This window comes from Pseudophryne corroboree, chromosome 3 (genome assembly GCF_028390025.1).
Source record: "Pseudophryne corroboree isolate aPseCor3 chromosome 3, aPseCor3.hap2, whole genome shotgun sequence".
NCBI classification, from domain to species: Eukaryota; Metazoa; Chordata; class Amphibia; order Anura; family Myobatrachidae; genus Pseudophryne; species Pseudophryne corroboree.
Genome location: NC_086446.1, coordinates 113055181 through 113064693, shown reverse-complemented (window position 1 = coordinate 113064693; position 9513 = coordinate 113055181). Strand labels below are relative to the sequence as shown.

The following is a 9513-nucleotide window of genomic DNA, read 5'->3' as shown; positions in this document are numbered from 1 at the left end:
AACCAGTAGTTAGAAGTAGAAAAGTTCTAACAGAAACCATAAAGCTCATCTACAGCCACACCACGCTGGATACGCCCAATCTCATCTGATCTTGGAAGCTAAGCAGTGTTGGGCCTGGTTAGTACTTGGATGGGAGACCACCTGGGAATACAAGGTGCTGTAGATAATTTTATACTACAAACACCGTTCTGTTGATGTATTCCATTTTAAAACATATTCATTTATGAACCAGTAGTTAGAAGTAGAAAAGTTCTAACAGAAACCACAAAGTTCATCTACAGCCACACCACACTGGATATGCCCAATCTCATCTGATCTTGGAAGCTAAGCAGTGTTGGGCCTGGTTAGTACTTGGATGGGAGACCACCTGGGAATACAAGGAGCTGTAGATATTTTTATACTGCCAACACCGTTCTGTTGATGCATTCCATTTTCAAATGTATTCATTTATGAACCAGTAGTTAGAAGTAGAAAAGTTCTAACAGAAACCACAAAGTTCATCTACAGCCACACCACATTGGATATGCCCAATCTCATCTGATCTTGGAAGCTAAGCAGTGTTGGGCCTGGTTATTACTTGGATGGGAGACCACCTGGGAATACAAGGTGCTGTAGATATTTTTATACTGCCAACACCGTTCTGTTGATGCATTCCATTTTCAAACGTATTCATTTATGAACCAGTAGTTAGAAGTAGAAAAGTTCTAACAGAAACCATAAAGCTCATCTACAGCCACACCACACTGGATACGCCCAATCTCATCTGATCTTGGAAGCTAAGCAGTGTTGGGCCTGGTTAGTACTTGGATGGGAGACCACCTGGGAATACAAGGTACTGTAGATATTTTTATACTGCCAACACCGTTCTGTTGATGCATTCCATTTTCAAACGTATTCATTTATGAACCAGTAGTTAGAAGTAGAAAAGTTCTAACAGAAACCACAAAGCTCATCTACAGCCACACCACACTGGATACGCCCAATCTCATCTGATCTTGGAAGCTAAGCAGTGTTGGGCCTGGTTAGTACTTGGATGGGAGACCACCTGGGAATACAAGGTGCTGTAGATATTTTTATACTGCCAACACCGTTCTGTTGATGCATTCCATTTTCAAACGTATTCATTTATGAACCAGTAGTTAGAAGTAGAAAAGTTCTAACAGAAACCACAAAGCTCATCTACAGCCACACCACACTGGATACGCCCAATCTCATCTGATCTTGGAAGCTAAGCAGTGTTGGGCCTGGTTAGTACTTGGATGGGGGACCACCTGGGAATACATAGGTGCTGTAAATATTTTTATACTGCCAACACCGTTCTGTTGATGCATTCCATTTTCAAACGTATTCATTTATGAACCAGTAGTTAGAAGTAGAAAAGTTCTAACAGAAACCACAAAGCTCATATACAGCCACACCACACTGGATACGCCCAATCTCATCTGATCTAGGAAGCTAAGCAGTGTTGAGCCTGGTTAGTACTTGGAAGGGAGACCACTTGGGAATACAAGGTGCTGTAGATATTTTTATACTGCCAACACCGTACTGTTGATGCATTCCATTTTCAAAAGTATTCATTTATGAACCAGTAGTTAGAAGTAGAAAAGTTCTAACAGAAACCACAAAGCTCATCTACAGCCACACCACACTGGATACGCCCAATCTCATCTGATCTTGGAAGCTAAGCAGTGTTGGGCCTGGTTAGTACTTGGATGGGAGACCACCTGGGAATACAAGGTGCTGTAGATATTTTTATACTGCCAACACCGTTCTGTTGATGCATTCCATTTTCAAACGTATTCATTTATGAACCAGTAGTTAGAAGTAGAAAAGTTCTAACAGAAAGTACAAAGTTCATCTACAGCCACACCACAATGGATACGCCCAATCTCATCTGATCTTGGAAGCTAAGCAGTGTTGGGCCTGGTTAGTACTTGGATGGGAGACCACCTGGGAATACAAGGTGCTGTAGATATTTTTATACTGCCAACACCGTTCTGTTGATGCATTCCATTTTCAAACGTATTCATTTATGAACCAGTAGTTAGAAGTAGAAAAGTTCTAACAGAAACCATAAAGCTCATCTACAGCAACACCACGCTGGATACGCCCAATCTCATCTGATCTTGGAAGCAAAGCAGTGTTGGGCCTGGTTAGTACTTGGATGGGAGACCACCTGGGAATACAAGGTGCTGTAGATAATTTTATACTGCAAACACCGTTCTGTTGATGCATTCCATTTTAAAACATATTCATTTATGAACCAGTAGTTAGAAGTAGAAAAGTTCTAACAGAAACCACAAAGTTCATCTACAGCCACACCACACTGGATATGCTCAATCTCATCTGATCTTGGAAGCTAAGCAGTGTTGTGCCTGGTTAGTACTTGGATGGGAGACCACCTGGGAATACAAGGTGCTGTAGATATTTTTATACTGCCAACACCGTTCTGTTGATGCATTCCATTTTCAAACGTATTCATTTATGAACCAGTAGTTAGAAGTAGAAAAGTTCAAACAGAAACCACAAAGCTCATCTACAGCCACACCACACTAGATACGCCCAATCTCATCTGATCTTGGAAGCTAAGCAGTGTTGGGCCTGGTTAGTACTTTGATGGGAGACCACCTGGGAATACAAGGTGCTGTAGATATTTTTATACTGCCAACACCGTTCTGTTGATGCATTCCATTTTCAAACGTATTCATTTATGAACCAGTAGTTAGAAGTAGAAAAGTTCTAACAGAAACCATAAAGCTCATCTACAGCCACACCACACTGGATACGCCCAATCTCATCTGATCTTGGAAGCTAAGCAGTGTTGGGTCTGGTTAGTACTTAAATGGGAGACCACCTGGGAATACAAGGTGCTGTAGATAATTTTATACTGCCAACACCGTTCTGTTGATGCATTCCATTTTCAAAAGTATTCATTTATGAACCAGTAGTTAGAAGTAGAAAAGTTCTAACAGAAACCACAAAGCTCATCTACAGCCACACCACACTGGATACGCCCAATCTCATCTGATCTTGGAAGCTAAGCAGTGTTGGGCCTGGTTAGTACTTGGATGGGAGACCACCTGGGAATACAAGGTGCTGTAGATATTTTTATACTGCCAACACCGTTCTGTTGATGCATTCCATTTTCAAACGTATTCATTTATGAACCAGTAGTTAGAAGTAGAAAAGTTCTAACAGAAAGTACAAAGTTCATCTACAGCCACACCACAATGGATACGCCCAATCTCATCTGATCTTGGAAGCTAAGCAGTGTTGGGCCTGGTTAGTACTTGGATGGGAGACCACCTGGGAATACAAGGTGCTGTAGATATTTTTATACTGCCAACACCGTTCTGTTGATGCATTCCATTTTCAAACGTATTCATTTATGAACCAGTAGTTAGAAGTAGAAAAGTTCTAACAGAAACCATAAAGCTCATCTACAGCAACACCACGCTGGATACGCCCAATCTCATCTGATCTTGGAAGCAAAGCAGTGTTGGGCCTGGTTAGTACTTGGATGGGAGACCACCTGGGAATACAAGGTGCTGTAGATAATTTTATACTGCAAACACCGTTCTGTTGATGCATTCCATTTTAAAACATATTCATTTATGAACCAGTAGTTAGAAGTAGAAAAGTTCTAACAGAAACCACAAAGTTCATCTACAGCCACACCACACTGGATATGCTCAATCTCATCTGATCTTGGAAGCTAAGCAGTGTTGTGCCTGGTTAGTACTTGGATGGGAGACCACCTGGGAATACAAGGTGCTGTAGATATTTTTATACTGCCAACACCGTTCTGTTGATGCATTCCATTTTCAAACGTATTCATTTATGAACCAGTAGTTAGAAGTAGAAAAGTTCAAACAGAAACCACAAAGCTCATCTACAGCCACACCACACTAGATACGCCCAATCTCATCTGATCTTGGAAGCTAAGCAGTGTTGGGCCTGGTTAGTACTTTGATGGGAGACCACCTGGGAATACAAGGTGCTGTAGATATTTTTATACTGCCAACACCGTTCTGTTGATGCATTCCATTTTCAAACGTATTCATTTATGAACCAGTAGTTAGAAGTAGAAAAGTTCTAACAGAAACCATAAAGCTCATCTACAGCCACACCACACTGGATACGCCCAATCTCATCTGATCTTGGAAGCTAAGCAGTGTTGGGTCTGGTTAGTACTTAAATGGGAGACCACCTGGGAATACAAGGTGCTGTAGATAATTTTATACTGCCAACACCGTTCTGTTGATGCATTCCATTTTAAAACGTATTCATTTATGAACCAGTAGTTAGAAGTAGAAAAGTTCTAACAGAAACCACAAAGCTCATCTACAGCCACACTACACTGGATACGCCCAATCTCATCTGATCTTGGAAGCTAAGCGATGTTGGGCCTGGTTAGTACTTGGATGGGAGACCACCTGGGAATACAAGGTGCTGTAGATAATTTTATACTGCAAACACCGTTCTGTTGATGCTTTCCATTTTAAAATATATTCATTTATGAACCAGTAGTTAGAAGTAGAAAAGTTCTAACAGAAACCACAAAGTTCATCTACAGCCACACCACAATGGATACGCCCAATCTCATCTGATCTTGGAAGCTAAGCAGTGTTGGGCCTGGTTAGTACTTGGATGGGAGACCACCTGGGAATACAAGGTGCTGTAGATATTTTTATACTGCCAACACCGTTCTGTTGATGCATTCCATTTTCAAACGTATTCATTTATGAACCAGTAGTTAGAAGTAGAAAAGTTCTAACAGAAACCATAAAGCTCATCTACAGCCACACCACGCTGGATACGCCCAATCTCATCTGATTTTGGAAGCTAAGCAGTGTTGGGCCTGGTTAGTACTTGGATGGGAGACCACCTGGGAATACAAGGTGCTGTAGATAATTTTATACTACAAACACCGTTCTGTTGATGCATTCCATTTTAAAACATATTCATTTATGAACCAGTAGTTAGAAGTAGAAAAGTTCTAACAGAAACCACAAAGTTCATCTACAGCCACACCACACTGGATATGCCCAATCTCATCTGATCTTGGAAGCTAAGCAGTGTTGGGCCTGGTTAGTACTTGGATGGGAGACCACCTGGGAATACAAGGAGCTGTAGATATTTTTATACTGCCAACACCGTTCTGTTGATGCATTCCATTTTCAAATGTATTCATTTATGAACCAGTAGTTAGAAGTAGAAAAGTTCTAACAGAAACCACAAAGTTCATCTACAGCCACACCACATTGGATATGCCCAATCTCATCTGATCTTGGAAGCTAAGCAGTGTTGGGCCTGGTTATTACTTGGATGGGAGACCACCTGGGAATACAAGGTGCTGTAGATATTTTTATACTGCCAACACCGTTCTGTTGATGCATTCCATTTTCAAACGTATTCATTTATGAACCAGTAGTTAGAAGTAGAAAAGTTCTAACAGAAACCATAAAGCTCATCTACAGCCACACCACACTGGATACGCCCAATCTCATCTGATCTTGGAAGCTAAGCAGTGTTGGGCCTGGTTAGTACTTGGATGGGAGACCACCTGGGAATACAAGGTGCTGTAGATATTTTTATACTGCCAACACCGTTCTGTTGATGCATTCCATTTTCAAACGTATTCATTTATGAACCAGTAGTTAGAAGTAGAAAAGTTCTAACAGAAACCACAAAGCTCATCTACAGCCACACCACACTGGATACGCCCAATCTCATCTGATCTTGGAAGCTAAGCAGTGTTGGGCCTGGTTAGTACTTGGATGGGGGACCACCTGGGAATACATAGGTGCTGTAAATATTTTTATACTGCCAACACCGTTCTGTTGATGCATTCCATTTTCAAACGTATTCATTTATGAACCAGTAGTTAGAAGTAGAAAAGTTCTAACAGAAACCACAAAGCTCATATACAGCCACACCACACTGGATACGCCCAATCTCATCTGATCTAGGAAGCTAAGCAGTGTTGAGCCTGGTTAGTACTTGGAAGGGAGACCACTTGGGAATACAAGGTGCTGTAGATATTTTTATACTGCCAACAACGTACTGTTGATGCATTCCATTTTCAAAAGTATTCATTTATGAACCAGTAGTTAGAAGTAGAAAAGTTCTAACAGAAACCACAAAGCTCATCTACAGCCACACCACACTGGATACGCCCAATCTCATCTGATCTTGGAAGCTAAGCAGTGTTGGGCCTGGTTAGTACTTGGATGGGAGACCACCTGGGAATACAAGGTGCTGTAGATATTTTTATACTGCCAACACCGTTCTGTTGATGCATTCCATTTTCAAACGTATTCATTTATGAACCAGTAGTTAGAAGTAGAAAAGTTCTAACAGAAACTACAAAGTTCATCTACAGCCACACCACAATGGATACGCCCAATCTCATCTGATCTTGGAAGCTAAGCAGTGTTGGGCCTGGTTAGTACTTGGATGGGAGACCACCTGGGAATACAAGGTGCTGTAGATATTTTTATACTGCCAACACCGTTCTGTTGATGCATTCCATTTTCAAACGTATTCATTTATGAACCAGTAGTTAGAAGTAGAAAAGTTCTAACAGAAACCATAAAGCTCATCTACAGCAACACCACGCTGGATACGCCCAATCTCATCTGATCTTGGAAGCAAAGCAGTGTTGGGCCTGGTTAGTACTTGGATGGGAGACCACCTGGGAATACAAGGTGCTGTAGATAATTTTATACTGCAAACACCGTTCTGTTGATGCATTCCATTTTAAAACATATTCATTTATGAACCAGTAGTTAGAAGTAGAAAAGTTCTAACAGAAACCACAAAGTTCATCTACAGCCACACCACACTGGATATGCTCAATCTCATCTGATCTTGGAAGCTAAGCAGTGTTGTGCCTGGTTAGTACTTGGATGGGAGACCACCTGGGAATACAAGGTGCTGTAGATATTTTTATACTGCCAACACCGTTCTGTTGATGCATTCCATTTTCAAACGTATTCATTTATGAACCAGTAGTTAGAAGTAGAAAAGTTCAAACAGAAACCACAAAGCTCATCTACAGCAACACCACACTAGATACGCCCAATCTCATCTGATCTTGGAAGCTAAGCAGTGTTGGGCCTGGTTAGTACTTTGATGGGAGACCACCTGGGAATACAAGGTGCTGTAGATATTTTTATACTGCCAACACCGTTCTGTTGATGCATTCCATTTTCAAACGTATTCATTTATGAACCAGTAGTTAGAAGTAGAAAAGTTCTAACAGAAACCATAAAGCTCATCTACAGCCACACCACACTGGATACGCCCAATCTCATCTGATCTTGGAAGCTAAGCAGTGTTGGGTCTGGTTAGTACTTAAATGGGAGACCACCTGGGAATACAAGGTGCTGTAGATAATTTTATACTGCCAACACCGTTCTGTTGATGCATTCCATTTTAAAACGTATTCATTTATGAACCAGTAGTTAGAAGTAGAAAAGTTCTAACAGAAACCACAAAGTTCATCTACAGCCACACCACACTGGATACGCCCAATCTCATCTGATCTTGGAAGCTAAGCAGTGTTGGGCCTGGTTAGTACTTGGATGGGAGACCACCTGGGAATACAAGGTGCTGAAGATATTTTTATACTGCCAACACCGTTCTGTTGATGCATTCCATTTTCAAACGTATTCATTTATGAACCAGTAGTTAGAAGTAGAAAAGTTCTAACAGAAACCATAAAGCTAATCTACAGCCACACCACACTGGATACGCCCAATCTCATCTGATCTTGGAAGCTAAGCAGTGTTGGGCCTGGTTAGTACTTGGATGGGAGACCACCTGGGAATACAAGGTGCTGTAGATAATTTTATACTGCCAACACCGTTCTGTTGATGCATTCCATTTTAAAACGTATTCATTTATGAACCAGTAGTTAGAAGTAGAAAAGTTCTAACAGAAACCACAAAGTTTATCTACAGCCACACCACACTGGATACGCCCAATCTCATCTGATCTTGGAAGTTAAGCAGTGTTGGGCCTGGTTAGTACTTGGATGGGAGACCACCTGGGAATACAAGGTGCTGAAGATATTTTTATACTGCCAACACCGTTCTGTTGATGCATTCCATTTTCAAACGTATTCATTTATGAACCAGTATTTAGAAGTAGAAAAGTTCTAACAGAAACCATAAAGCTCATCTACAGCCACACCACACTGGATACGCCCAATCTCATCTGATCTTGGAAGCTAAGCAGTGTTGGGCCTGGTTAGTACTTGGATGGGAGACCACCTGGGAATACATAGGTGCTGTAAATATTTTTATACTGCCAACACCGTTCTGTTGATGCATTCCATTTTCAAACGTATTCATTTATGAACCAGTAGTTAGAAGTAGAAAAGTTCTAACAGAAACCACAAAGCTCATGTACAGCCACACCACACTGGATACGCCCAATATCATCTGATCTAGGAAGCTAAGCAGTGTTGAACCTGGTTAGTACTTGGATGGGAGACCACCTGGGAATACAAGGTGCTGTAGATATTTTTATACTGCCAACACCGTACTGTTGATGCATTCCATTTTCAAAAGTATTCATTTATGAACCAGTAGTTAGAAGTAGAAAAGTTCTAACAGAAACCACAAAGCTCATCTACAGCCACACCACACTGGATACGCCAAATCTCATCTGATCTTGGAAGCTAAGCAGTGTTGGGCCTGGTTAGTACTTGGATGGGAGACCACCTGGGAATACAAGGTGCTGTAGATATTTTTATACTGCCAACACCGTTCTGTTGATGCATTCCATTTTCAAACGTATTCATTTATGAACCAGTAGTTAGAAGTAGAAAAGTTCTAACAGAAACCATAAAGCTCATCTACAGCCACACCACACTGTATACGCCCAATCTCATCTGATCTTGGAAGCTAAGCAGTGTTGAGCCTGGTTAGTACTTGGGTGGGAGACCACCTGGGAATACAAGGTGCTGTAGATATTTTTATACTGCCAACACCGTTCTGTTGATGCATTCAATTTTCAAATGTATTCATTTATGAACCAGTAGTTAGAAGTAGAAAAGTTCAAACAGAAACCACAAAGCTCATCTACAGCCACACCACACTGGATACGCCCAATCTCATCTGATCTTGGAAGCAAAGCAGTATTGGGCCTGGTTAGTACTTGGATGGGAGACCACCTGGGAATACAAGGTGCTGTAGATATTTTTATACTGCCAACACCGTTCTGTTGATGCATTCCATTTTCAAACGTATTCATTTATGAACCAGTAGTTAGAAGTAGAAAAGTTCTAACAGAAACCACAAAGCTTTTACAGCCACACCACACTGGATACGCCCAATCTCATCTGATCTTGGAAGCTAAGCAGTGTTGGGCCTGGTTAGTATTTGGATGGGAGACCATCTGGGAATACAACGTGCTGTAGATATTTTTATACTGCCAACACCGTTCTGTTGATGCATTCCATTTTAAAACGTATTCATTTATGAACCAGTAGTTAGAAGTAGA

At 41.2% G+C, this 9513-nt stretch overlaps 35 non-coding genes and 7 pseudogenes across 35 annotated transcripts; all 42 read left to right on the top strand.

Moving 5' to 3' along the window:
* The first annotated feature begins 47 nt into the window (after nt 1–47).
* LOC134901911 (5S ribosomal RNA) lies at nt 48–166 on the top strand. Its single transcript, XR_010175386.1, has one exon. It is a non-coding gene; the product is annotated as a 5S ribosomal RNA (ribosomal RNA).
* A 107-nt stretch (nt 167–273) lies between these two features.
* Nucleotides 274–392, top strand: LOC135066199 (5S ribosomal RNA). The gene has a single exon (XR_010252453.1). It is a non-coding gene; the product is annotated as a 5S ribosomal RNA (ribosomal RNA).
* Nucleotides 393–499: 107 nt separating this feature from the next.
* LOC134885796 (5S ribosomal RNA) lies at nt 500–618 on the top strand. Its single transcript, XR_010169900.1, has one exon. It is a non-coding gene; the product is annotated as a 5S ribosomal RNA (ribosomal RNA).
* A 107-nt stretch (nt 619–725) lies between these two features.
* LOC135060878 (5S ribosomal RNA) lies at nt 726–844 on the top strand. The gene has a single exon (XR_010247273.1). It is a non-coding gene; the product is annotated as a 5S ribosomal RNA (ribosomal RNA).
* Nucleotides 845–951: 107 nt separating this feature from the next.
* On the top strand, nt 952–1070 carry LOC135066467 (5S ribosomal RNA). The gene has a single exon (XR_010252714.1). It is a non-coding gene; the product is annotated as a 5S ribosomal RNA (ribosomal RNA).
* Nucleotides 1071–1177: 107 nt separating this feature from the next.
* Nucleotides 1178–1297, top strand: LOC134884251 (5S ribosomal RNA). The gene has a single exon (XR_010168403.1). It is a non-coding gene; the product is annotated as a 5S ribosomal RNA (ribosomal RNA).
* A 107-nt stretch (nt 1298–1404) lies between these two features.
* LOC134894295 (5S ribosomal RNA) lies at nt 1405–1523 on the top strand (annotated as a pseudogene).
* A 107-nt stretch (nt 1524–1630) lies between these two features.
* LOC135066456 (5S ribosomal RNA) lies at nt 1631–1749 on the top strand. The gene has a single exon (XR_010252703.1). It is a non-coding gene; the product is annotated as a 5S ribosomal RNA (ribosomal RNA).
* Nucleotides 1750–1856: 107 nt separating this feature from the next.
* On the top strand, nt 1857–1975 carry LOC135062975 (5S ribosomal RNA). Its single transcript, XR_010249316.1, has one exon. It is a non-coding gene; the product is annotated as a 5S ribosomal RNA (ribosomal RNA).
* A 107-nt stretch (nt 1976–2082) lies between these two features.
* Nucleotides 2083–2201, top strand: LOC135068985 (5S ribosomal RNA). Its single transcript, XR_010255176.1, has one exon. It is a non-coding gene; the product is annotated as a 5S ribosomal RNA (ribosomal RNA).
* A 107-nt stretch (nt 2202–2308) lies between these two features.
* LOC134888037 (5S ribosomal RNA) lies at nt 2309–2427 on the top strand (annotated as a pseudogene).
* Nucleotides 2428–2534: 107 nt separating this feature from the next.
* LOC135065145 (5S ribosomal RNA) lies at nt 2535–2653 on the top strand. Its single transcript, XR_010251433.1, has one exon. It is a non-coding gene; the product is annotated as a 5S ribosomal RNA (ribosomal RNA).
* Nucleotides 2654–2760: 107 nt separating this feature from the next.
* Nucleotides 2761–2879, top strand: LOC135068533 (5S ribosomal RNA). The gene has a single exon (XR_010254730.1). It is a non-coding gene; the product is annotated as a 5S ribosomal RNA (ribosomal RNA).
* A 107-nt stretch (nt 2880–2986) lies between these two features.
* On the top strand, nt 2987–3105 carry LOC135066443 (5S ribosomal RNA). The gene has a single exon (XR_010252691.1). It is a non-coding gene; the product is annotated as a 5S ribosomal RNA (ribosomal RNA).
* A 107-nt stretch (nt 3106–3212) lies between these two features.
* Nucleotides 3213–3331, top strand: LOC135062974 (5S ribosomal RNA). The gene has a single exon (XR_010249315.1). It is a non-coding gene; the product is annotated as a 5S ribosomal RNA (ribosomal RNA).
* Nucleotides 3332–3438: 107 nt separating this feature from the next.
* Nucleotides 3439–3557, top strand: LOC135068984 (5S ribosomal RNA). The gene has a single exon (XR_010255175.1). It is a non-coding gene; the product is annotated as a 5S ribosomal RNA (ribosomal RNA).
* A 107-nt stretch (nt 3558–3664) lies between these two features.
* On the top strand, nt 3665–3783 carry LOC134888036 (5S ribosomal RNA; annotated as a pseudogene).
* Nucleotides 3784–3890: 107 nt separating this feature from the next.
* LOC135065143 (5S ribosomal RNA) lies at nt 3891–4009 on the top strand. Its single transcript, XR_010251431.1, has one exon. It is a non-coding gene; the product is annotated as a 5S ribosomal RNA (ribosomal RNA).
* Nucleotides 4010–4116: 107 nt separating this feature from the next.
* Nucleotides 4117–4235, top strand: LOC135068532 (5S ribosomal RNA). The gene has a single exon (XR_010254729.1). It is a non-coding gene; the product is annotated as a 5S ribosomal RNA (ribosomal RNA).
* A 107-nt stretch (nt 4236–4342) lies between these two features.
* Nucleotides 4343–4461, top strand: LOC135070966 (5S ribosomal RNA). Its single transcript, XR_010257113.1, has one exon. It is a non-coding gene; the product is annotated as a 5S ribosomal RNA (ribosomal RNA).
* Nucleotides 4462–4568: 107 nt separating this feature from the next.
* Nucleotides 4569–4687, top strand: LOC135062973 (5S ribosomal RNA). The gene has a single exon (XR_010249314.1). It is a non-coding gene; the product is annotated as a 5S ribosomal RNA (ribosomal RNA).
* A 107-nt stretch (nt 4688–4794) lies between these two features.
* Nucleotides 4795–4913, top strand: LOC135066532 (5S ribosomal RNA). Its single transcript, XR_010252779.1, has one exon. It is a non-coding gene; the product is annotated as a 5S ribosomal RNA (ribosomal RNA).
* A 107-nt stretch (nt 4914–5020) lies between these two features.
* LOC135066198 (5S ribosomal RNA) lies at nt 5021–5139 on the top strand. The gene has a single exon (XR_010252452.1). It is a non-coding gene; the product is annotated as a 5S ribosomal RNA (ribosomal RNA).
* A 107-nt stretch (nt 5140–5246) lies between these two features.
* Nucleotides 5247–5365, top strand: LOC134885795 (5S ribosomal RNA). Its single transcript, XR_010169899.1, has one exon. It is a non-coding gene; the product is annotated as a 5S ribosomal RNA (ribosomal RNA).
* A 107-nt stretch (nt 5366–5472) lies between these two features.
* LOC135066432 (5S ribosomal RNA) lies at nt 5473–5591 on the top strand. Its single transcript, XR_010252680.1, has one exon. It is a non-coding gene; the product is annotated as a 5S ribosomal RNA (ribosomal RNA).
* A 107-nt stretch (nt 5592–5698) lies between these two features.
* Nucleotides 5699–5818, top strand: LOC134884250 (5S ribosomal RNA). The gene has a single exon (XR_010168402.1). It is a non-coding gene; the product is annotated as a 5S ribosomal RNA (ribosomal RNA).
* Nucleotides 5819–5925: 107 nt separating this feature from the next.
* On the top strand, nt 5926–6044 carry LOC134894294 (5S ribosomal RNA; annotated as a pseudogene).
* A 107-nt stretch (nt 6045–6151) lies between these two features.
* On the top strand, nt 6152–6270 carry LOC135066421 (5S ribosomal RNA). Its single transcript, XR_010252669.1, has one exon. It is a non-coding gene; the product is annotated as a 5S ribosomal RNA (ribosomal RNA).
* A 107-nt stretch (nt 6271–6377) lies between these two features.
* LOC135062971 (5S ribosomal RNA) lies at nt 6378–6496 on the top strand. Its single transcript, XR_010249312.1, has one exon. It is a non-coding gene; the product is annotated as a 5S ribosomal RNA (ribosomal RNA).
* Nucleotides 6497–6603: 107 nt separating this feature from the next.
* LOC135068983 (5S ribosomal RNA) lies at nt 6604–6722 on the top strand. Its single transcript, XR_010255174.1, has one exon. It is a non-coding gene; the product is annotated as a 5S ribosomal RNA (ribosomal RNA).
* Nucleotides 6723–6829: 107 nt separating this feature from the next.
* On the top strand, nt 6830–6948 carry LOC134888035 (5S ribosomal RNA; annotated as a pseudogene).
* A 107-nt stretch (nt 6949–7055) lies between these two features.
* LOC135069836 (5S ribosomal RNA) lies at nt 7056–7174 on the top strand. The gene has a single exon (XR_010256017.1). It is a non-coding gene; the product is annotated as a 5S ribosomal RNA (ribosomal RNA).
* Nucleotides 7175–7281: 107 nt separating this feature from the next.
* LOC135068531 (5S ribosomal RNA) lies at nt 7282–7400 on the top strand. The gene has a single exon (XR_010254728.1). It is a non-coding gene; the product is annotated as a 5S ribosomal RNA (ribosomal RNA).
* Nucleotides 7401–7507: 107 nt separating this feature from the next.
* Nucleotides 7508–7626, top strand: LOC135065084 (5S ribosomal RNA). Its single transcript, XR_010251374.1, has one exon. It is a non-coding gene; the product is annotated as a 5S ribosomal RNA (ribosomal RNA).
* A 107-nt stretch (nt 7627–7733) lies between these two features.
* On the top strand, nt 7734–7852 carry LOC135066410 (5S ribosomal RNA). Its single transcript, XR_010252658.1, has one exon. It is a non-coding gene; the product is annotated as a 5S ribosomal RNA (ribosomal RNA).
* A 107-nt stretch (nt 7853–7959) lies between these two features.
* LOC135061672 (5S ribosomal RNA) lies at nt 7960–8078 on the top strand. The gene has a single exon (XR_010248046.1). It is a non-coding gene; the product is annotated as a 5S ribosomal RNA (ribosomal RNA).
* Nucleotides 8079–8185: 107 nt separating this feature from the next.
* Nucleotides 8186–8305, top strand: LOC135070304 (5S ribosomal RNA). Its single transcript, XR_010256473.1, has one exon. It is a non-coding gene; the product is annotated as a 5S ribosomal RNA (ribosomal RNA).
* Nucleotides 8306–8412: 107 nt separating this feature from the next.
* LOC134896409 (5S ribosomal RNA) lies at nt 8413–8531 on the top strand (annotated as a pseudogene).
* Nucleotides 8532–8638: 107 nt separating this feature from the next.
* LOC135064347 (5S ribosomal RNA) lies at nt 8639–8757 on the top strand. The gene has a single exon (XR_010250656.1). It is a non-coding gene; the product is annotated as a 5S ribosomal RNA (ribosomal RNA).
* A 107-nt stretch (nt 8758–8864) lies between these two features.
* LOC135069160 (5S ribosomal RNA) lies at nt 8865–8983 on the top strand. Its single transcript, XR_010255349.1, has one exon. It is a non-coding gene; the product is annotated as a 5S ribosomal RNA (ribosomal RNA).
* Nucleotides 8984–9090: 107 nt separating this feature from the next.
* On the top strand, nt 9091–9209 carry LOC135069248 (5S ribosomal RNA). Its single transcript, XR_010255434.1, has one exon. It is a non-coding gene; the product is annotated as a 5S ribosomal RNA (ribosomal RNA).
* Nucleotides 9210–9314: 105 nt separating this feature from the next.
* On the top strand, nt 9315–9433 carry LOC134892503 (5S ribosomal RNA; annotated as a pseudogene).
* The last annotated feature ends 80 nt before the right edge of the window (nt 9434–9513 follow it).